Source organism: Bombus huntii, chromosome 16 (assembly GCF_024542735.1).
Source record: "Bombus huntii isolate Logan2020A chromosome 16, iyBomHunt1.1, whole genome shotgun sequence".
NCBI lineage: Eukaryota > Metazoa > Arthropoda > Insecta > Hymenoptera > Apidae > Bombus > Bombus huntii.
The window spans coordinates 1,849,392-1,873,712 of NC_066253.1; the positions used below are offsets into that span (position 1 = coordinate 1,849,392).

A 24,321-nucleotide genomic window follows, 5' to 3' on the forward strand; every position below is an offset into this window, starting at 1 on the left:
CAGAGACCCGTCGATGCCATTCGAATATCTGGTTCACCGTGCCTGCCGACCGCATGCCGCTCGTCCCACCCTTCGTTGCCAACCCCCCTCTTCGCCGCACGAATTCTTGCAGGGAACCCCGTGACCTCAGCTTCTCCATTCTTCTACAGTAGAACTGCATTTGTCAGAACGAGATTTTAATTAATGACCGATTTACCAAACTTTCTGCTGGTTCAATTCACGTATCTCAATGCGAACTTCTATTATGCGAACGAGAATGTTTGTCCCCCGACAAATTCAGATAAGTGGAGTTCTACCATACTCAATCTAACTTGCTCTAATTGAGTGCTACAGCACTCATACATGTAACCCGAAGCGCATTACAGACGTGTTAAAAGATTAGTTTTAGAGGTTATGTTTATCTTTTGTCTCTGGTTCTATCGATGAGATTTAGGGACTTATTTAAGGAGTTTGATGGCACGTAGAATGTGATTAGAGTTTGAGGTTAGGTTATAACTTCCTGTTTTAGGGATTCCTTAGAGGTCTGCGATCTAGACGTCTAAAGTCATTAAACATCTGACATTTTATCGCAATTAGTCCATACCCCATAGGTTAGATTCAAAGATTGTTCATACAATTTGATTTTAAATGTAACATTTGGTAACTAGCAATATTTATACGTTGATATATATGTATAAAATTTTGCGCAACTTATGCGAATGTTAGGTTAGATTAAATTCAAGGTTAGATTTAAGCATTCATCTTTCTTAGGTCTCTTCAGTTATGAATGTTAGCGATTCAATATCGTAACGTCGTATCAGACGTGCGATATTGAAATTTGAATACATATTTAGAGTTCGCGTATGTATTTAGAGTAATTGTTGCACGAGAAACCTGTTCTTACTATGTAAATCGATGCCATAATATGTGGCACGTGACTAAATATCATAAGGCAAGGGTTAATCTCGAGTTTGCGTGCATCGTAGAAAATTAAACAGAAAAAATCATAATGCATAGCAGCGAAAACTTCTTTTTATTTAATACCGTTGATAAAAATTAATAAGAGAACGTTATACAATAATATTAACGTTGATCATGATTAAAGTTCTAATACTTCAATACGCCATTTTTACCAGATTTCCAAATATTCAAACGATCTAGAAATTCCTTTATTCCAAAAATTAATTATTTACTTTAATATACGTATACACGAACATCCATTAGAACATCATAAAACAAAGTTACATTCCAAAGGTGACATTCCTTTAGAATATTTCAATTCTAGTTTTTCAAAGTTCAGAAAGCAATTCTTTTATTTAAATGAACGAAAAATATCATTTTTCTACATTTATCCTACTATTACTACTATTACATCATACTCATCTTATTATTTTCAATACTACCTACTCCAAGCTAACCCTAACCTAATCCCAATCTGTTCTAACTGTTCCTCTTTTAATATAAAATAAATTTATTTGTAGAATAAACGTAGCATACATAAGAATTGTTACAAATACAAACTAAAAGAAAGGAAAAGAAAAAGAAATAATATTCCTAACTAGCTGAAGCTTCGAATCGATATTTTATCGAATTATAATGGCTGCCTCGATACTATTGCGAACAATTGACCGGAGGAGTTGGCGCGAAATCACGAACGGGCTTCGTGGGACGTAGAAGAGGTAATCGAAGCACGTGTGAGCGGACGGCGTCGAGAATTTCAACGAGCAACCGATAACTGTAAACCAAACACTTTTTTCTTTCCTATTGTTCCTCTACCGTCGATTCTTGTCGCGATTTTCGATCGCGTTGCTTCTCGAATTGGATCTTTAACTCTAGTTTGCTGTCGTTTGATCACCAGATCGTGCATGTTTATTTGCATATTTTTATAGACGCAAGTGAGAAAGATAGAATCTATAACAATTACTATACTATGTATATTATACGCATTTTTTTATATGTTCAAACAGTTGGATTTGAGGTTAGGTTAGTTAATTTGAACATATTCCAAACTGCTTTCGTATTACCGAAACTATTTTCTAGCCAGATGGCTTTCTCTTAATCCTAATCATAAAAATATAAGTTTGCGTACAGTTCCACGGTCTACTTATAATCCAGTGATGACTATAAGCAATCAAACAAAAGCTCAAACTGTACGAGACACTCGAACAGAACCTGCTTCTCAATTTCGAAATGCCCAAAGGATCTGCCAACTAAGCACAATAAATCAACGTCCACGCTGTTCCACGTTCCTCGACATCGTGAAAATAGTCACGTGTGCACGAAGAACGCGTGGGAGGAGAAGTGGAAGAAGTTTGAAGAAGTTTAAAGCGAACACATAGCGAAGCTAGGAAGGCAGTAGGGACTAGGCTGTCGAAGGCTTCTTAGAAAGCTGTTAAAATGCGAATAGCGTGGCCGTGAACGATACTCGCGAAGACGAGCAAGCACGGGAAATTCGTCACGTAAACGCAGGACAATGACTCTCCTGCTACCTGTGAGCCAAACGAGTCGCCAAGATACCCGTTAGTTGCTTCACCATGAAAAACCCAACGAATCACCTACCGCAGCGCGTGTTGCGCTTGCACATGCCGTGCATCGATACCTAAATCACTATGAATTTCGTGTTTTTCTATGACCTCGACACGATTACCCCAGCGAAAATACCTGAACCCGGCGATTTACTAGAATATACTCTCGAAGAATGTACAAGAAACGTGACAGTGGTTGGCTTTTTCCGAGGTTCCAGGAATTTCAACATTCATACTCTTCTTGTATATTTTATGTAGGGTGGAATAATGACACAACTACAGGAAAGTGATTTTTCAGGGGAGCAGAGAAACCAATCTCATTTCCTAAAACTTGGAATTCAATAACCAGGAAAATGTTGCACAATGTTGGGATTGAAGCAGTTGTTAGCATTCGAGAGTTGGTTACAAGTTTATTGAAGTTTAGCCCTGAATTCGTCTCTGTTGTACAGTTACGTAATTCTTGTATCAAAACCGGAGACTGATATTCTACAGTTGTACCAAAAAGTATATTAATGAATAAATTTCAGGGTGTACTAATTTTGTGCTTAAAAAATAGCACAGAGAAATAATTGACAGAACGTTGCAATAGTATTGTCGACACAGGATAATGAAACATCATTCCACAGAGATTCAACACTTAGGTCAAACTTGATCAAAACCTAATAAGATGGACCCAAATTTGATTCAAATCTCCCAACCTTGCCAATCTTATCTCGAATCTGAAAATTTAATGGCTTGACTTGAACTTATTTCAAATCTATTCAAACTGAATTCAAACCCCATCTAACCTAACCAAACCCGCCAATCCTAAATTCGTATTTCAATAGCTCTTCAATCATATTTTCATCGCAGTCTGGTCAACGTACCTATCTCTATTACTACGACAGCCTGCTCACCTACTATTAATAATATTGTCATACTTTAATCTTCCTTTGAACGTAAATTTAGGTTAGCTCAACATCATATTGTCATACTTCAATCTTTCTTCGAACGTAAATTTAGGTTAGCTTAACATGAAATCTAACTATAAACTTCGACACTCGTCCGGATCGACGTCAATCATTGTCCTGAGCGATCAGAGTGGAAAACGAGGCCAGGAGGGCCTCGCACGTGAATTTCATACGGGGGCCTGTCGAATAATAGTCACGGAACTTGTGCGTTCGTAAGTGAAAGTGAGAGGCCTGGGTAGATTCGACCGAATGTCGAGCAACGATCGTAAAAAGAATTCCATAGGATAATTTACGTCGAGCGAAGCGAGGGGAACGAAGAGATCGACGCTGCTAGATAAAGAAATTGCGAGAAGGTATCGGGCACCTTTCACTTGCGAGCGTGTGACTCCCATCGGCGTGGATCGTCGGCTTTTCGTCCACCCGTGGCCGCTAATTATCGCGCGAGAATGAAGATTCTCGTTGCAAGATAGAGACCCCGGTAAAAGTTCTGCCGCTTTCCGGATCGTGGATATTGGACGTTCGTTAACGAAACACAAGGCTTGCGTTTTCGTGAAAGCACCGCCGATGCGATATCTACTCCTGCGTGAGAACGATTTTCGCAACACGTACCGATCGATTGTAAACCTGTGTATCTTCTCTCTTTTTCATGGTCTGTGTTAATATGAGTGTGTTTGATTATGTTTGAGCGCGTCTCTCATGGTTTGAGAACGAGCAAGAGGATTCGTTTTGCCCGTATCCGACTTCCCGAGGAGGTTCTTCGTTACTTTTTGTTGAATATTGGGAGTTGATGCAAAATGTTTGATATATAACGGATGATAAGTGTTTGATGATGTTTGATATAGCAATATGCCTGATTTTTACCACGCCTCTTGATCTGTATTTGCGCATTTGTTTTCAGTAGTTTGTATGTCCCTGTAGTTTGATATATATTCAGTAGTTTGTAGTTCCTGAGTGTGTTTGTCGTGGTTTGAGAACGAGGAAGTAGATTCGTCTCGTTCGTGTCAGACTCGTTCAGGATGTGCTTTGTTACGGTACATTCAAACTGAACGAAAAATATTCGACGCGATAATTAAACTAGATCTGAATTAGGGTTATCTTGATTTTGATTGATTTTTTAAAATCCTTCTTGAAAAATATTGGCATATATATAACAAATGTTATTCTAAATAAACATTTCTAAATGCAAAAAATCTTTTTACAAATACTCAACGACTATTTATTACCGCCATTAATAAATTCCTTTTCTAGAGTTCAATATGCTGTACCGAATATTTAAAAGCAATAGAACTCGAAGAACCAAATTACAGTAAATATACGTTGAAAACTCAGTTACACGAATTATTTGAGAAAATCCTCGAATTAGTCCCGATGAATGAAATTCTACTCTACAACTATCAATTCAAAGAACATCAGACTCACCTTGATCGTATATGTAGAACAGGCTCCGCAATTGCTGAGTAGATTAACCGTGAAAAGTAGAAGTACTCTAACCGTAGCGCGTTCTAGAATTATTTAAGCACTCACACTCTGTTGTACGATCTTCTTCTCTCTTTTCCTCTTAACAACTATCGTTTATTACTTTTTAATTATTATATACTCTTATCGATATCGTTATTATTCTCTTTGCCCTTAGCTGTTACTTGTCGCCTTTCAACAGGCTGCTTTTTACTATTTTACTACTATCGGTGTCTGTTTGTGTGTCTGTATTATATATACTCATTTATTTATATAATATATATATATATATCATATAAATTATTCTTATAAATATATCTGTGTTTGCTGCAGGTACTTCGCTGTCCTGGTTCGTATTAATCGATTAAGGGGCTCGAAGGGGGAGAGGTACCGTTATCAACGAGAATATTCCTGATAAGATCTATATATCGACGCACCACCACGATTCTTCCTCTTCAAATTCTGTCCAACCTTGGACCAAGTGGTTCGTAACTTGCTCGATCCCGATCTTGATCTCAACAGACCGCTCTTCTCTCTCTTGCATACGTTCACGTCCGTATACATACAGATAGTCACTGGGTTTGCCTATGTTTTATGTGTGTTTGTGTACGTTTATGACTTGCAAGTCGAACGAACGAAACTGACGATTATGATTAAAACGTTAAAACTTCTTTCGTCTCTCGTTAGATCTTTTATTTTCTCTGTATATATTTATATATATAATATATGTATAACGTTGCTATTAATTATTAATATTATTATTTATTATTATTTGTATTATTATTATTATTTGTAGTCGCGTTCTTCCGGAGGGGCCTAGGCACTATTACGCTGCGAAAAAGAGGTTATGTTTGAAGGTACTTGTACGCACGAGGTATATGTTCTCAAGGTAGAAGTTATATTTTTTTTTGTTCTTTTTTTTTTAATGTACAGGAGCGATATCCCGCTGCAGAAGGAGAATGTCTTGTGTGTGCTCAACCTGGCCACGAGGAAGGAATTTATTTCTCAATGTTTCCCCGTTTCTTTCCCACCCTCTTTCCTTCCCTTCAATTCGATTTTTTGTTGTTTTCTTTTTTCAAATTTTATGGCGTTTTAATCGCGTGCTTCTCTCTCCAAAACACGTATCTGTATTTCTCTATCCCTGTTGATGTTTGCCTCCCCTTTAGAGCTCGCCTTTTTTACTCCCTCTTTCTTTTTCACTCTCCACCCTTTTCGTTTCTTTCGTCGCCGTTTTCGTACTCAGTTTCTTCCACTTCTTTTTCTTCCGCCTCTTTCTTCTCGTTTTCTTCCGAATGGTGAGCCTTTTCGCTTGACGATCGACGGCGGCGCCCTCTACGTCGCGGTACACGCTCTCACGGAAGGTCAGAAGTCGTTATCACCTCCTCGAGCTTTCCCACTTGCTAGCCACATCGCCCTGGGCCCCGCTGCCGCCCTCCTCCCACTGGTGCTCAACTACCACCACCATCTGTAAGCAAAAGTAAACAAATAAATAACATCGTTTTAGGAATATTCTTCTTTTCAAGCGAGTTGATACGAGAAAGTTAGGTTAGGAACGTAAACGATATGCTATGAATGAATATACGTTTATAAGTCTCAAGTTTTTCAATATTATACGATTAATTCCTAAGGAAATAAACTATATTGTCTGGTTTTTATCATTGCTTAACCACTATCGTCTGCAACCAGAGAAACAGGATTGTTACATGATTGACATTGTGTAAAGAGAATTAAATTTTAGCGTCAGTGTTCCTTTAGGATCATAAATTTTGAATGGATCGTAGAAACTACCCCGTAACCTCTGTACGATTGGGTACTGTTATTAACCTTTATTACTGCTTAACCTCTGTTTGTCTAACGTTTGTGAAATTATTATCGCCTAATCATCGTAATATGTACGTCTGACAATGCGGACCGAGAATTTAATTTTGAAATTAGTGCTCCATTAGATCCAGGAATCTTGAACACATAGCAGGGACTATCCATTAACCTCTGTACAATTACTGTAATATTGTCTACTCGATATAGTACTGATATTCTCTAAAGGGAACTACATTTTTGAGGTTAGAGTTCATTTAGAGTTTACAAAGCTTCGAACAGATAATACAAATCACCCGTCCAAATCTTTTAAAATTTGAGTAGTACTACCTAATCGCTGCAACGTGATTAATGGTTAATGATCTAACCTGAAGAGGGTGCTTCAACATGATCAAAAATTTCGCAATTAATAATTTTGACTACTATAATTAAACATAAGAAAAGGCAGGAAATTTTCTACGAGAGAACGTAATATCTTCGAAAATGGAATGGCGCGTGTTTGCCAGTGGATTGCAGGGCACGTTGCTTTTAATGCACGTGCATTTCTCTTAGGAGTCAGAAAATTAATTTTCACGGAATACGCAGGCAAAGTGGAACGCACAGGCATAGTCTGAGACCCCCGAACGATCCTGGCAAACCCGCCACGAAGCTGATGAATTTAATATGTCCACGATTACCCATCCCAATAATGAAACATTTCTCTCGTTCCTGAATTACGAGAAATATCGTGCAAACTAAAAGACAAACCTAACCTAGAAACTTCGATCCGGATCTTTTTTAGAATTAAGGCTATGTTTAAGGTTATGTTACAATAACTCAACCAAACGCATTCTTATTAAGATTCATTTCATTTCAGTATTTCATATACTATGTTACGATATTACATCAAACATAATGCTTCACTCCCTGATAAATAAATAAAAATACAATTTTACATCGAATATAAATGGTATGATAAAATTGTAATCCCTGAAATCTGCAAAATTTCCTCGTATGATTTCGCCAATTGTATTACCCAACATCTTGTCATTACGCCTATAAATTTATCCACACAAAAATAACCTGCAACACACAACGCATAAAATTTTACTTGAGTCATGTAAGAGGGCCCGGTCAAGCAGGATCTCGTAATAATAATACCAACAGTAATCGTAGCCCCTTCGAGGGCAGCATTAGAACCAACCGTCAAGCCAGACCATAAATAGAAGGGTAAATACCCTATAAATCAGCGGTGTGGCCTCGATCGAGTGGGCAAAAGGGAAACAGGGCTCCGTTTTCGTGCTCGACGGCCCTGAACGCGTCAGAGGAAAACATAGAGACGGCCTGCAACGGAGGGTTTCACGGTATTTTTAATTTCACCCTCTCTGATCGTCGGCCGAGGCGCTCGTGCGCGCGCGCTCACACACACACACACTCGCAATATTGTATCTATGTGTGGCCATTTCACGTGAGAATGGAACAAAGAACGAGGCTCACGCATCAAGCCTGGTTCGCAACGCGACGGCCACGGCCCTGTGGTGTTACGCATGCGAACACAATGTGCTACAGACAATGCAGCTCCCTGGACCTACGTCAATGCGAAATTAAACTGGCACAGTGGCGACCCTGTCCCTCTTCGATCTCCCTAGGGAACTTGCAACTCGTATATTCCACTTCAAATCGCGACTATATGAGCTATTTTTGGGTACTGTGATTATGATCACCGAGGCAAATAGATAGAGGGTTCATGTGTATGCAGAGACAGGACTATTTATTTAGACTTGGATTATTTTTGGTGGAATTAGGGGCTAAATAGGAGTACTTGAACTGTGACTATATCAGCTATTTTGGCATGCAGTGATTATAGTCACTGTAAGAAGCATATTTTTAAATCAGATGGGACTAGACTTGTACCTTCGCACTGCTTCTAAACGATGAGCTTCAACCACCCGAGACAACTTTATCAAACAACGAACTAGTCACCAGGTAGAAGTATAATTCATAACGACTATAACGAACAATAGACCAAAAGACATTTTCGCCAAATTTAGAAACAGGTTATACAAGTCACATCTTTCACTTCTTATCTATTACCAATAAAAATTCCAAATTTCCTATATCTAGGGATATTCTACGATATAAGGAAACGTTATAGTTGAAATTTATACGATCGACAATCATTCTGTCTCTTCAACAACTTTATCTATCTGTACTAAAGCTAGTGATATTCCACGATGTACAACAATTTCATACTCATTTGGCAAGTGTATCTTCTTGGAAGCATGTGACCACACAGAGCACCATTGCAAAATGGCGCCACGTTTGAATTTTTAAACGACTGTAAGATCTGAGACGTGTTACTCGAATAGCTCGGAGGAAAAGTTTTAGGAATGTCTGTTTCGAGAGAAATTCGCGTATCTCAGGCACCCACTCAGCTTTCCAAGTGGTTCCTTCGTGTAACCGCGCATTTTAGATCGAATCTCCGTGAATGTACGGCGGACGGCTGAAGCTGGATAAGCGGCCTTTTAAAATTATTGCGAAAGATCGTGGCGGAGATCGTGCGACTACAAAAGCCAGCGACGACGAATGTCGCTATAGAGAGGAGACAGCCGAATATCGACGATGGTAATTCACACACAATGGCCGGATAAATTACGGACCGTTTATCAAAGATTCAAATGGATAGCATTCGCGTGAAATACGGATCTAGTTTGAAAGAAAACGGAGAATTGTTTTCGCCATTGTCTTCCTAGAGATGAGATCCCTTTTTCGTAACAAACTTTTTACTACGTAAAACGTATTAATTACCATTACAATGTACTGTAACACATACATTTTATACAGGGTGGTTGGTAACTGGTGGTACAAGCGGAAAGGGGGTGATTCTACGCGAAAAAAGAAGTCGACAATATAGAATAAAATTTTTTTTTTTTTAATTTTTCCATCGAGACAACGATCTACAGTGGGATCCGTTATAACGAGACGTGATAAAGTGCACGCGTACCGAGCCCAAATTCAAAGTCGATTTTCTCGAAAACAAAGCCTCGAACGAAAAATTGTTATTCTATATTTTCGACTTCATTTTTCGCGTAGAATCACCCCCTTTCCGCTTGTATCACCAGTTACCAACCACCCTGTATATCTTTATAATTGCATTTAATCCGTAAAGAATAATACAAATGTAAAATTTGAGTTATGCGTTAAAAAATTGTCGAGCATATTGAACTTGAAGATATCGCTACGCGTCGAATTAAGACGCGTCCTTAACGATCCCGTTTGTCACGGTACTCGACACGTTTGCATCGCGGCCACGAGACGCGGCCACACAGCGGACAACGTATGCAAATGAAAACGAAAATGGAAGGCGTCTACGCACTTCCGGACAGATGTCGAGGCTCAGGCACATTATTCGCCCCACTCCCCTTTCCTATTACTCTCCTTCCTGCATTCTTTCCTTCCCTATGCCTGATCTCTTTCCCCCATTGTCCTTCGACCGCTAGCAGCGCCAAGAAGAATAGCAATGGCTTCGATAATGTTACTTGGCCGTGGTTGGCCGCACTTGCGCCACTGCAACGTAATTTTCTCGCACGGAAAAGAACAGTAACCAGCTCCCCGTGAATTTGTCATTTTATAACCAACCGGGTTTTTAACGCCAACCGTGACTATTACTTATGAAAATGATGACTAGGCAGATTGAACGTCGTAAGTGTGATTGTAATAGTGGAAAATACTCGTGGTATTCGTTTATGCGTGACTATAACTGGTCAAAGGTAGGAATGATTCTAATAAAAATAAATTACTACCTGCAACCGTTTCTACCTGGCTATTTGGGAACGATGATTACGTAGGATGAATGATCGCAACAGCGTTAATGTTATATTTCTAATATTCACCTATGCGTGATTACTCGACGTAGACAGGTGATTATAAATAGTCGGACACTGGAATGATCGTAGAAAGATAAAGTAGTCGTCGAAATGACTCTACATCTATATAAAAAAAAAAAGTTCGACGAAAGGAATTATCTTAACGATCTATGTCACAAAAGTCCACTCGTGTTACGCCGTAGAACGTGTAGAAGGACGTGCAACCGAGTGCCATTTGGTCAACGAAGTATCTAGAATCCGCTTGGACGCAGGGAAACGTAACACCTCTATTTTGCAACACTGACAGTACAACGTTTCAATAGCAGACAAAACAGGCCCCGTCTCCTGTTGTGATACCCAAGCTGGCAGTTGTGATACACGGGACTATCCGACGCGTGAAAAAAGAAAAAACAATGAACATAGCCACCACAGGACGTGCATTCACACACGCGATAGTCAAAGGACACGCTAGCAGCGTGGTATGAGTGAAAATGTATGGCTGATCCAGACAAGGTCATTCATAAGTAGCTCAAGTTCAACTAATAGTATTGTATTACGATACCTACGGCCCTCTTCCTCCTTCTTTCTCTCTCGTTCGGGCCTCCTCTATCGTTCAGCCTTCTCTTTTTCGCCTGGATCGTTTCCTTCGTTCACACGAACGAACAATACCTGCTGATCACCGGTTAATTAATTCGTTCTGTAATCCTCCGCCGCTTCTTAGATTCTTCCCGTCATCGTGCAACTCGTTCGTGATCGTTCATCCAATTCCAGACTCTTCCGTTTGTAATTTTTAACTGAAACGGGTCTATCGCCCGACGAAAACGACGACAGCAACGTAATTTCGTTATATTTCAAGAATTTTTGTTCGTCAGGTTTTATCTATCGATTTTTCTTATCGATCGAGTAAGACCGCAACTGCCATGGACCCCATATAACGACAAGAATTTGGCACGTCGAATCTTTGCATATTATGGAACACGCAGATCCAGGGATTTGGTGGGATTTCGCCGCAGAAATTTGTATAAAAATTGTGCTCGTTAGAATTCTCGTGAAAATCCCTAGCCTACTGATAAATCCACTATGGCACTCTTCCCCTTTTATCTTCCCTTTAAGTGGAAATTAGTCACGATGTAAGTCTAAGCTTTGAAATAGCCGAAAACTGCTTCAAATACGATATTCATAGAATTCTACCGATACTTACTAAGTGGTTCCTCGAAGAGGAGTGGTTTCTTGTTTAATTCAAATCCCACCGGGGGAAATTCCCTAGATATATTGCCTGCTGTCAACCGAGGAAAGGAGACAGTGCTGTCACACAGTTTCTTCTCTATTCCCACGGCGACGTGTCAATGATTCTCAGACTTGACAGTCCTCTCCCCGAGCCTCGTCTGTCCGTGATGTTACATAACCTCACAGTTGTGTCGAGGTTCCCGCGCGAGTAGACGCCCGTTTCTGACATCCAATCGATTTCTTTTTACCTGTTCGCCGGATATTATCGCAACCTTGTTGCATAAAATGTTCGAAGACGTTCGAAGGTTCTGGGAGAAAAATAATATCTATCGTCTCCAATAAAAGTATTATAAAAATAATATCTATCGTCTCCACAAAGTATCTCTAACCTATTCGTAAAGTTTCGCTATTTCGCAGATCCAATATATTTTAGCGCGGTTAATTTGTCAAATATCCAACTACAGCGTATCTCGTGGATGCTATTTTGAAAGAAATCTGCTGAATCTTGTCAAGTGCAAAGACTACAGTTCTAAAAGTCTAGACCTAACCTAATCTAAACTTCGTTCTTTATTTGTCAAGCGTGTTATAAATTCACGTCTATTTGTACTGTACACAAAGATGGTGCGAGAATTCGCTGCGCAAGATCCAGTGGAAGAAGCATGAAAGTTTATCAGCGATTTTCTAGAGCAAGCAAACAGGTTCACTTTCGTGCGACTCGAGCATGGTCAAGGCTGAGTGTTATTACGCTCTCTCGTTCGCCGGCTGCAAATTACTATTTTCTTTTTCCTTTTTTCTCTCTCGCTGTCTGTCCAAGAGGATCCTTCGCCGCCGTGTCATTGCCGTGCCGGCTATTTTACGTCCTCGCAATCATGCACGCTCTCATTGTCCTCGTAAAACGATGTTTCATGCTCGACCAAACGTTTGCGTTCGGCTTGAATTGGCGAAAGAAAGGTGAAAATAAAGCGGACGTCCTTTCTTACTGAAACGTTACAACGTCCTTTCAGACGGAACACTGACACATTTCGCCTTTTCGGTTTCTCAAAGTATTCCTAAAATTTATGGGTTTTCGAAGATTCGCTAGACCCGCAGAACGACAAGATTTTAAACATTTGGCAAAATCGAGGATACGCACAGACGGAACGCACAACAAATCGTTTGAATTTCAATCATTTAAATAAAATTCTACATTTTCTTTTTTTTTTTTTTTTTTTTTTTTAGATAATAACTCGATTCTCGAGTAAAATTAGCGAAGCTTTAATTTTCTAAATAAGATACAGGATACAAGAGCGTATTTTACGTCGAAAGAGTAGAATGTATATGTTGATGATTCACGTTTTCTCTCGTGCAAGCAGACCATTTTTTATTCGTCGAGAAGAAAAAAAAAAGAGAGAAAAAAAGAAGAGGAAGACGAATAAGATAAGCGACACAAAGAGCCGGTCCGCTTGTGTACCTACATCGCATATACATACATACGATTAACGGCCGATCGATAATGTATTCCGCTCGAAAATAAACTGACCTATACCAATACCGATGTTACCACTTCCGCCGAGTGACCCCTCGTCTCCCGATAAATATTTACGCGACTGCGAACTCCAGAGTTGCAAGTCGAACCAGCCATCGAACGATCTCGTTAGTCATGAAAATTCTACTGATTAACATTCAGACATAGAGATCCGATACACATATACGAACTGCGATCCGAGGTTACTCGATATGCAGACTATATATAGAACGTCTGGAAATTCTATGATTTTTATCGTCTCGACAAATTTTTTTTTCCAGTTCATAGGACGCAAAGAAAATTCTCCCGATTTTTATATCTTCGATTCGAATAATTCACTGTCGAGGATTTATACTATACGAATACGAGTATAAATTTTAATGGAGAATTCGTGAAGTCAAATTGCTTCTTAACCTATCGAACGAGTTCACATTTTGCAAGAGAGATCTTTCTTACGGCAGTCGACGGAATAATTCAGCGAAATTTGGAGAAAGTAAATTATCCTTATTACGCGTGGCGTTGTTCGATGAGGCAAAGTTTCTCGCTTTGAAAGAATGAACTTTACCTCCAGTGTTTCTTTAACATCGCGAATTACAATTTATCTCGCACGCAAGATTCCTAATTTACCGATCGGAACGAAGTGTCTAAGATGGAACTGATAGCAAAGCCGAAAGCTTCCAAACAACGTGTTCAACGAACGTAGATATTTGCGCAAACATAATTTTCAGGCAGTTCCTCGGCGAAGGTGTGTAAGAACGATTAAAAAATTGATGGCAGTGCGTAGTGGTGTTTGTAAGAGTACGAGTAGAAAGAAACCGCAGAAAGAACGTAATCCAATAACGTTTCAAACCGAGCAGCGAACCCGATGATCCCTGGGGGCAAGCAAGAACAAAGGAATTCGAAGGATACTCGCTACAAACGTTGATGGCCGCGTCACGTTCGAGACCACGAGACTACTTATCCAGAATACACCGAAAAAACTGCATCGACAGCGCCATTTGGGCCGAACCAAGTGTCGAGGACACCGGCGTAGACTCATCGCCACTTTATCACACGAACGTGACTTCTTTGCGTTTTTTGAATCCACAATATCGAATGGTATTTTTCAGCTATTAAGATCAATCATACTTCTATCGATTGACGAACGTAAGAAATAAATTGAAATTTTCTGATTTCCACGAGACCTAGGGAAAATTGAAATGGTCACGTGGACCGGAAAATGTAATTGTTTGATTTAAATAAGAAGAATCTTTAAGAGCTTCGGCAAGAAGATAATATTTGTCTTCCTAGGAAGCTAGAGACCTAGGGAAATACGGGAAAATTCCCTAAAATGTATGGAATTATTCGTCCAGAGAATTCTAATCGGTGATCAGCAGAATTGGTTAGAAGATTTCATAGGTTTCACAGTCACGAATTCTAACGGAACTTTTCAGGAATTTTTCAGCAACTTTGTAAATCTGACAAACAATTAACATCAATGCACTGGACACATTCTTTTAAAAATTCTAACTTCCTAAATGGTTTCACAGGTCTAAGACACAGCGTGTATTCGACAACATGCGTCACATCACAAAAGGGTAAAAAAGGACGAGTTTGTACGGTTTCTGAAATTTTTCGTGGCTGACGTAAACCGGTCGAAATTACAAAAGACCGTTCGTGTTCGTTCCGGATATAGAGGCGGACAAACGAGACTCTATCAGCTTGAACGTGCATGCCCCAGGAACTCACCCTTGAAAAGGCAAGCAACATGGGGATGAGAGAGGGCGTGTGATCCAGAGCCCTCGGTGGTTGCATAACGCGCGCGTATAATGCAATTGCAGGCAGACTGAAACGCCCATTAGCGTGGATGGGAGAGAAAAGAAGCGACGGATAACCGGAGGCCACGTTGCGTTGCGTGAACAAGTGCACACGCGTGTACACTGAGGAGAGTACGCGCAACCGGTGTTGAGACGAAACTGCTGGTGCAATTTACGAGCGAGCCGCTCGAATTTCGTGGCGCGTGTCCCGTCAACGATCGTTCAACGAACGTGAACCGCCAGGCGAAACTACGCTCCCCGGTTTCGTGATCAGTAATCGCGATACGGTCCAATAAACGGAACCGAGCCAAGAGTTGTTTGTAACCAAGTACTTTCCAGGCTGATTCAGGTACACTGTTTAAGTTCATCGACTCTTTGATGAAAAGTTTATGAAAGTTCGTTACTAGACTGATATATTTGGGGAATTTTTGCTTTCTAATTTTCGTTTAGATAATAAACGATAAACACTGTTCAAATTGATAGATGGTCAAATGCATCTGGAAAAGCGCAACGAAGACGCGATCCAAAATCTAATCTAATCTAACCCCAATTTTTAACCGATATATATACACAACCTGCGAAATATCCAAACGCTTAGTGATTAAAACCTAACCTAGTCAAAAATATCCCTAGGACACTTAACAATAGTCTCTAGCTAATGACGTTTCAACAACTTGCAAACAGAACGAATCGCGTGATCATTTTTCAACAAAAAGGTGCAGTCATTAGCCGTTGAACTGTGAGCGTTCGAAACGGAAGGGGAAAGGGCGCGTTTGGAAACCCGAGACGAAAAATATCAGGCAGAAACTGGAGTTCTGGTGGTCTATCGTTGGGGCTGATCGTTAAATCGCTAGATTCCTCATACGGGAGCTTAAAAGCGAAGTCTACTGTTCCATTTAAGCAATGTAAAACCAGCGTGGTGGATTATTAATGCAACTTTCGCGTGAGATAAGCAAACCTAACCTTTACACTCGTGACTCGGCTGCTTGTGCCGACGAACATCTAGTCCGTACTGTTTCCAATATTGATTTATCCTAGCCACTGCGTTCAAGGGGATTTCTATGATCGAGAATGTACACCATAAGTAATTGGATACTTAGCGCAATTCACTTTCAATTATTACCTTTTCATTTATACTAATTAATATTAACTATACGTTTTATCTGTACCTACTAGCTGTATATGATTATTTAGACGCTTACGTTTATTCATTTCTTAGCTACTTGTCACGTAAAGACAATATCGTACGAGAGTCGTTGGGACATTTGCTTGAAGTAGAATAGGACGTCTATATACAGACGGTATAGTCGATTGAGTTTAACTTGTTTTCGTCTGAAGCAAGGAAAGCCATTCCGGAACCGGGACGTAAGAGAGTAGACTTAGTTTACGTTCCTTTTTTAATTGCATTACATACATATTATTATTATTATTATTATTATTAATTAAGCGCTATATTAGAAATCTTATTAAAGATAGGGGATTGTTGAAGAATTTTCTTTTAAACAAGATATTAATAAATCGTGTTAAACAATGGTTGTCAGACGTTACAGGTGTTTTCAGAACTAGTTTAAAGAAAACGGTAATATGGCGCGCGTTTATAACGATATCTCGGTGAACGAAACCACTCCCATAGCTATTAGGGATTCATCAAGCGTCCAGGGAACAAAAATGCATCCTCAGCTATTGTCCTCGGTTCGTCCTTACTACATGCTAGCGATGCACATTCCGGCCACCGTTGCCAGAAACGGCCGATCTCCAGTCATGTTACTTTCGGCGTGATCAAAAATTCTCTATCATCAAATCGCTCCACTTAACCAATAAATATCCCATAAATATCCCTCAAGCTTTCACGTTTAACTGACAACATGATACGCGAAGACGACAGCGCCATCTTGATCAATTGAATTAATATTATACAGGAAGTTTTACAAGTTGACATTAACATCGCAGTTTATGATCTATTAAATTGTTAATAAATTCCCTTGTACAAGGGTAACAAGTTTGATAGTAGAGAGTTTGATAAAAGAAGTAAACTCGCGCAAGTAAAGTTTTAAAAAAAAGGTATAAAATTCTAAAACTAGATTTCTACAATCTGTAAAAGATCATAAAATTTTACAAATAAATTATATACTGTCAAATAATCGCTAAACAATATTGTTAAGATGAAAATGTGTTAAATGTTCGTTGACATTTGGCAAAAGAAAGAAGTGGAAGATTAAAGGGTGGTATTTTCTAAAATTATGGAAGCTTCCAATTCCATGACTTTCCTTGAAACTGTCCCCACGAAAAGCACTCTAACCCCAGTTGCTGAAAGCGTGCTCATTCCCCCATTCACTGCCCACCTTGCTCATCATTTACGAGTTCTTTCGAGGCGTTCTTTCATCGTACGTGCCTCTACGCATCGTTCCCTTTCGTCTTATGAACGCTGTCGAGGTTATGACACTTTCTTTCATAACTCATCTACATTTCAATTTTTTATTACTCAATTTAAATATTTTTTTATGTATGAAATAGTATATTCGTTCAATGTTTATTTTATTACAGGTGAGAGGCATACAAAATAGTGAAAAAGTAAGTTGTTAGGACTTGATGAAAAATCGTGGAAAGTTAAACAAGTCGAGATGAGAACCACTGACGCAAAGACCACACGAGTCTATCGTCCTCAAGAACTCTCGGTATGAGCGGGCAATGTTTTCAGCTCGGTCACTAGTGCCAAGGGAAAGCGCCCACAATGCAATCGAGGAACCTACCATCTCCCACAAAAACATGAGCTCGTGCCTACACTTGCATCTACCGAGATGCTCGAACAACTCGCGAATATTTCAAATCTAAACAAGTTTAACTCAATACGTAATCTTGCAGATTATAAAATTATTAATTACCGAGTAATTACATTTTACCCAAACTAATTTACAATGTGTTCATTATTATGGCTAGAAAGTTAGAAAGATGTTGTGTAATAATTTGCAACATGTGTGGGAAACCAATTCTAACCTATATAAAGCTAAATATAACCTATACAAAATTTTTCTAGGAACTTCCAAATTATTCAATTCCCTCAACAGAAGCTAATATTCTATCTCACAATAATCTAATCGCAAATTATTTAACATAACTCCAATTGTTTTAACAACTGCGATACTAACTGGGACCCATTGCCAGCTAAGTTTGGCCCACCTAGAATTTCTCTAAAAAGTTCCAAATTGGTCTTTCTTCTCGCTCTAATAATTCTAATATTAATTAATTCATCCTATGCAAAATGTTTCGAAAAAATTCCAAATTGTTAACTGTAATCCTACTCAACTCGAACCCATCGCTGCATGAGTTTGGCCTATACCGCGCACTCGGTCACTCGCACTGTCCACAGAGTCCGTCGGCCGTGTGTGCATTCACCAGGCCATCCGTACACGCATATCCCCACACAACCAACCTGAACGCGGTGGAACGACGACGGCGGCGAGGGCGAGGAGAGGACCTCGAGCAGCGCGGCTGTATATGTGGGCTAAAAATGATACGCTGGTTGAGGTGACGTCATGCGAAGTTAGTCCGTCTGCCGACGATTGCACTGGCTGCAGCTTCGCAGTTGTTACGCCCGGCAACGATGTGGCTCTGGCCGGCGTCAAAGTCGCCGCGCGTACTATCGTCGTTTTCGCGCTTCTTTATGCGAGTGGCGCGCCATCGGATCCGGTTCTCTGGCTATGCTCCCGAGGATCGATCACCAGGGACGGGTTCAGAGAGAGGCCAGAGCTTTGTTCGGTTGAATCGATCCGGGTATATAGGTTCTTGGGCGACGAGAATTTGGCTGGACGTCGAGCAAGGTCGAATTCTTTAGCATCGATTTATGAGCCAATATTTTTTCGCCTTTGCACCTTAACGCTTGCTTATCGTGGTTACACGTCTGACCACATGTCTTTGATAGGTTTCGGTTAGGATTGTTGGGTCTTATATTAGGATTATGTTCTGTAATGGCTGGAGAAATGACTGGAAAGAGGCTAGGACACGTTTTCAATAGACTTATTGTCCATTTTGTGTCCGAGTAATTTTTTAATTGGAATCATACATTAGTTTTAAATTGACATTATGGATTGCGATGATTTAGTTGGATTTGAAAAGGTTAGGATAAATTTTGGAGACGTTTACCATAAATTGTAATTATAAATATTATAAATAAGTGATTGTTCATTGAGTTTTAAATTATTGGGGTTATGATTTGGGAATCGTTTCAAATAAATGAAAAATCTTTAGTATCCCAGAATCTGAATTCTCTAGGAATCCTTGACATCCAAGTTTGAAATCTCAGATTTAGGGACCACAGATCTCTGAATCTATGTTCTAATATTTCATGTTAGTTTTGAACGCTACGTTGCTGTCCTCGGTGAAGAATCGCTCGTAATAAATTTAATCCTGAATATTCGCTGAATCTTGTCACCACGACAGAGATCAATGACTGCCATCATTGTTGAACCGAAAAAAGAGATAAACGAACGATTTGATGACTCTCAAGAGTTAATGAGATTTATCGATGGGTCTATTGACCTCCTTTTTATCCATTCTCGAACAACTTTTACAAGCCTTGGCAATTTACGAAAGTCCATTACTTTTTACATCGAAAGGATCGAAGATATTTAGGGGAATCGATGCTTCACGGTTCAGTCACAGTGAATGGCTTCATCATGTTGTTGGACTGGCATCAAACCAACATTTGACAATTTTATATGCGCACATTTATATCATATAGTATTCAATTTCTCAATTTTACTTTACGATTATTTATTTCGTCCACTTATTCCAAATAATTTTCGAAATTCTCTTTCACAATTTCCTTTATTATTTTTTATTATTTTTATCTTCTCCGATCAATTGTGTCGAATTTCTTTCGTAAAAACTGTACTTGTACGGCTTTTTTAACAACTATTTGGTGAGGTTAGTTACTAAACTATAAAACGTAGAATATAGAAAAGTTTCTCTCTTACGGTAGGGAAAGAAATTTTATTACAATAACAGGCTCAAACTATAGTAGAACAAGTTCTAATTTCCACTAATAGAGGTTAGTTTCCTAACGTTGATCAAGATTGTAGTACGCATAGTGGCTTTTTCTCATTTAATTCGTATCGGCGAATCTCGGTGGTAGAATATAAATTCTGCTCTAGTGCCACCAGTGAATATCAGTTGATCGCCACATCAGCTGACTACGAGCCGCGTCAAGGCTGCTGGAGAGATCAAATGAATAATGTACCCCTTTCAGCCAGCTGCATAACACATCTCGGATCATTTTTAAGACTCGTTCGATAATAATGCGCGATCGAGCACGCTACAAAGTATCCTCATGGTAATTCTCGTGTATTCATTACGACAGGAAAGCAAAAAACGATTTACGTATCGTCTGTTGACGCTAGGTTCGATCGAGAATCAACGTGGCTCGATGGATCATCGTATGTGGTCCGCGAAGAAGAAGAGGAAATCAGATTATTGAAATGATGTCACAACGTTAATATCAGCGAAGAAAAATGTTTATATGCGGAGGTTATTTATAAACGAAAATAAAAAGTAGAATAGACTGTGTCTAACTCTGTATGCAGATCGCTGACGCAAAACTAGCTGCGAAAAACCAAATATCTGCTGAATACGCGTGAATACCATTTGCCAGTTGTCCACAAAGGGGTCTGTTTACAGTGGAAATTACAAACTAGGTAGAAATTGGATTGGTTTAAAATCAACGTGGAAATAGTCATGGAAAAAATGTTTTAATGTTTTTAATTTTTCGTAGAATTTTTATAGATTTATAATAATAATTCAACGCATAACCTATAAACAATTAATTCTAACCTATTCGAAGCCAACACGATCAACGAGCTCCTCTCGCTCAATTTAATTTATAATTAAATTTACGATAATAGGTAAATTTAGTAATAAATAATCTTAAACCCACGTTTAATATTTTCTAACCTAAAATATCCGACAAATTCCTATTACAATTACAATTAAATTTACAATAATAAGTAAATTTAATAATAAATAACTTTAAACCCACGTTTAATATTTTCTAACCTAAAATATCCGACAAATTCCTGTTACAATGTTTCTTCCTTTTCAATCGACAAATTGAACAATAGGACAGAGAAGAAGTTTCGCCGGGAAAGAAGAAAGAATCCATTTGGTTCGATCTAGCGACCACCAATGAACATGTCAGCCAGAAATACCTTGCACCTAGCTATCAATTGCGTAAGTATCTTGCCAGGCAAATAGTTATTGACCTTTATTGCCGCCAGAGTCAATGTAACAATGGCTCTCAGGTTAAGTTATTAGAAACACAACATTTCACTTTGATCAGGCCCTCTATTTCTATCTCTATACTCCTTAAGGAGAACATGTTGCCATTTTATTGAAAGTAAAGTCAGCTGAGAGACACTGGGCTCGTTTAAATCCAACAGGCGTCGCGAAACGAAGAAATTGAACAGCCGAGACAGTCGATTGCGTTTTTGAAGCGCACCGTCGCGAATTTAACCAACTTTGATTTTGTCGTTCAGCAAACAATTACGAATATTTACAAATTTTGCATAAAACTATTAACAATAATATTAGTTAAATCGATTTCCTATTATAAAACCAATTAAAATTCATAGAAACTTAATCCTCTATGTTAATCTTCCTCAAGCCCAATCCTTATCAAAATTCTTAACAAACTTCGACATATCCGTTCTCAGATCTGAATCTCTCGTGATCTGTTCTTTAAAGATAAGATTACGAGTTCAGATAATATCCTCGAACCTCTACAATCGACGCAGATAATCAAGTTCAAATAAAATAAGTTATCAAGTAATAGAACTAACCAGAATTTTCGATCTAACCTAAAATTCTAACCTCACCGAACATAACCAAAATAATTCTGAGAAGTTATAAAAGAAACAAGAAAAATTCTGAAATCAGAATTTGAAAATAAAAAAAAAAGAGGGAAATAAAAATCCCTCAAGCTGAAAAATAAGATACTAAAATAAAATTTTGAAGTCGAAAAATTTTGAAAATCTGACGAATAGAATAAAATTTCGCGTTGGCAAGCTTAAAGAAGGAAATCATTACAAATTGGTAGGGATATTCTGAATTAAATCTCATCAGAAGAATTGCCATCTACGTGTAATTTTCCACAATACCGTGGAATCGAGCCGATAAGGAGCAATTTGATCGTCACACTGCATTTACCTCGGGCTGGTTTCCGCGCGTGGAAAGCCACGAAAGCGAATGTTGGATAACAACAATGATCCTGCCGAGATCCATCGACAATATGTAAACCTAATTATTCCGTACGCCCAACCGTAAGCCAGCCAACTTTCTTTTATTGCGTCGTCTAAATCGCTGTATAAAGCTGATATCTCGAATTTACTCAGCGTTTCGGATTAAGTCGTCAGACCAATTGATTATGAAAAAAATTCCCCTTAATAATGTATTCCGAGAAATTATTTCGAATGGCAAAATCTAAGCAATTTAACAAAATTTAAATTTTTAATAAATTTCGATATAACTGAGTTTAAAAGGAATTTATAATTAAGTGAAAAATTGTATACATTAATGGTTTATTTTAAATTGGATTTCTGGATTTAATTAACAGATAATAAAATGAAATTGGATTGCCTTAATATTGTGCGAATTTTGTATTATTTTTGTTCGTATATGGATACTGAAATGGATGAAGTTGCAATTTCGAGTTATTTTTGTCGTCGAACGGAGAAAGACTTTATCTGAAGGCAAGACAAACACGATCGTATAATTTTATCAGACAGCCTGTTACGACATCGGCGAGGTCAACGAAATGCGTTTTCCAGCAGAACGTACGAATTGCAACTTATCGCGAATATTATCTGGTAATTGCATTACGATGTTCGAAGACCTTGCGAGAAGTGTATCGCCAAGAAGTTTACGAGAAACCACGATTATTATATTTACTCACAAATTAAAGTCATAAATATAATTTACATTACTTTTGGAGATTAACATTGCGGAATAACTGAGAATAATAACCTCTAAAGTTAGTGGCTAGAATGAAATTTCATTCCAAATCATTATACGACGAATACGACTGTTTCGAAAAGAAACTAAAGAAATGATTGTTGTTGTGATACGTAATTTTATTAGAAAATCCGAACTTAAACCAAAGTAAATGTAAATACACAATGATAGACAACATCTTTACGCAATGTTACTATATAAAAATATATAGCCTTCTAATTTTTTATTACTTATTAAAACCTCCTAATTATGATCGATGAAACTTCCTAACCTTAATGTTCAAGATCATCGAGAAAGTTGCCAATCGATCACTTTACATATTACATATTTACGTTTCAAAACTCACAACATCCTCCATTCACTTTTGTTCGAAACTTCTAACCTCAAAACCCAGAACCAAACCATAGAAACTTTATACCAATACGCCATTCCTGTTCTATGCCACCAGAAACACCTTTTACTCTTTATCCTTATTTATTTGACGCTCTTATATGATGCTGTAGATATTTTTAAACATCATATGTATTCTATACATTTTTATACCTTTCATCTTTCCATAAATACATAAAATTTCAAAAATTAATTCAATGTAAAATTGCAAGTAAAACCTAACCTAAACATTACCAAATCACTGAGAATCGTGAGTTTCACTTTCTACAAATCTAATTTATTTATTATATTACGGATTTCATTTTCTGCATATGATAGGTTTTGTTTTCTATAAATATAATTTATTTATTATAAAAAATCCATTATATGTGTATTCTAACGCAATTTTGGTAAACATACCAAAGATCAAATCCCTAAAAATTTGTTTAAATTAAGTTAATTCGCAATCTACTTATAATATTAGTTGAAACTCTTGAAAAAAATGTAGCTTTAGGGATATAAAGCGAAAAATATATCCGGAAACTTTCGCGCATGACCGTATCTTTCATGGCCAGGTCAACGATATTTCGCAGCGAAACACGTCGAAATGTCGCGAGTTCATCGTTTTCCATTCGTGTGGCCACCGTCTCGGATTGTTTTCGAGACGCGTCGTTTTATCGGAGAAGAAGAACCGTGTGGCGACACGATAAAATTAAATGTTCGGTGGCTTGACCCGGCTCGACTTCACGTGATTATTACTCGAGTTGAAAACATTAGACTCAGCTCGAGATGCACCGCGGCGCATACTGATTGCGTCACGCTCGAAAAATAGGCACGCGTCCCAATTTCGCGAGT

The 24,321-nt window shown here is 38.5% G+C and overlaps 1 protein-coding gene across 3 annotated transcripts in view; it reads right to left on the minus strand.

The window, feature by feature from the left end:
* LOC126874832 (ecdysone receptor) overlaps window positions 1-24,321 on the minus strand; it is a 159,115-nt gene that overhangs the window by 123,337 nt on the left and 11,457 nt on the right. For 2 of the 3 annotated variants that reach the window (XM_050637300.1, XM_050637297.1), the window contains exon 2: window positions 4,874-6,374. The gene's annotated coding sequence lies outside the window, so the exon portion shown is untranslated. Of the gene's footprint in view, window positions 1-4,873; window positions 6,375-11,131; window positions 11,676-11,770; window positions 14,029-24,321 lie in introns of those variants that run through there. The other variant, XM_050637298.1, reaches the window with a different exon arrangement.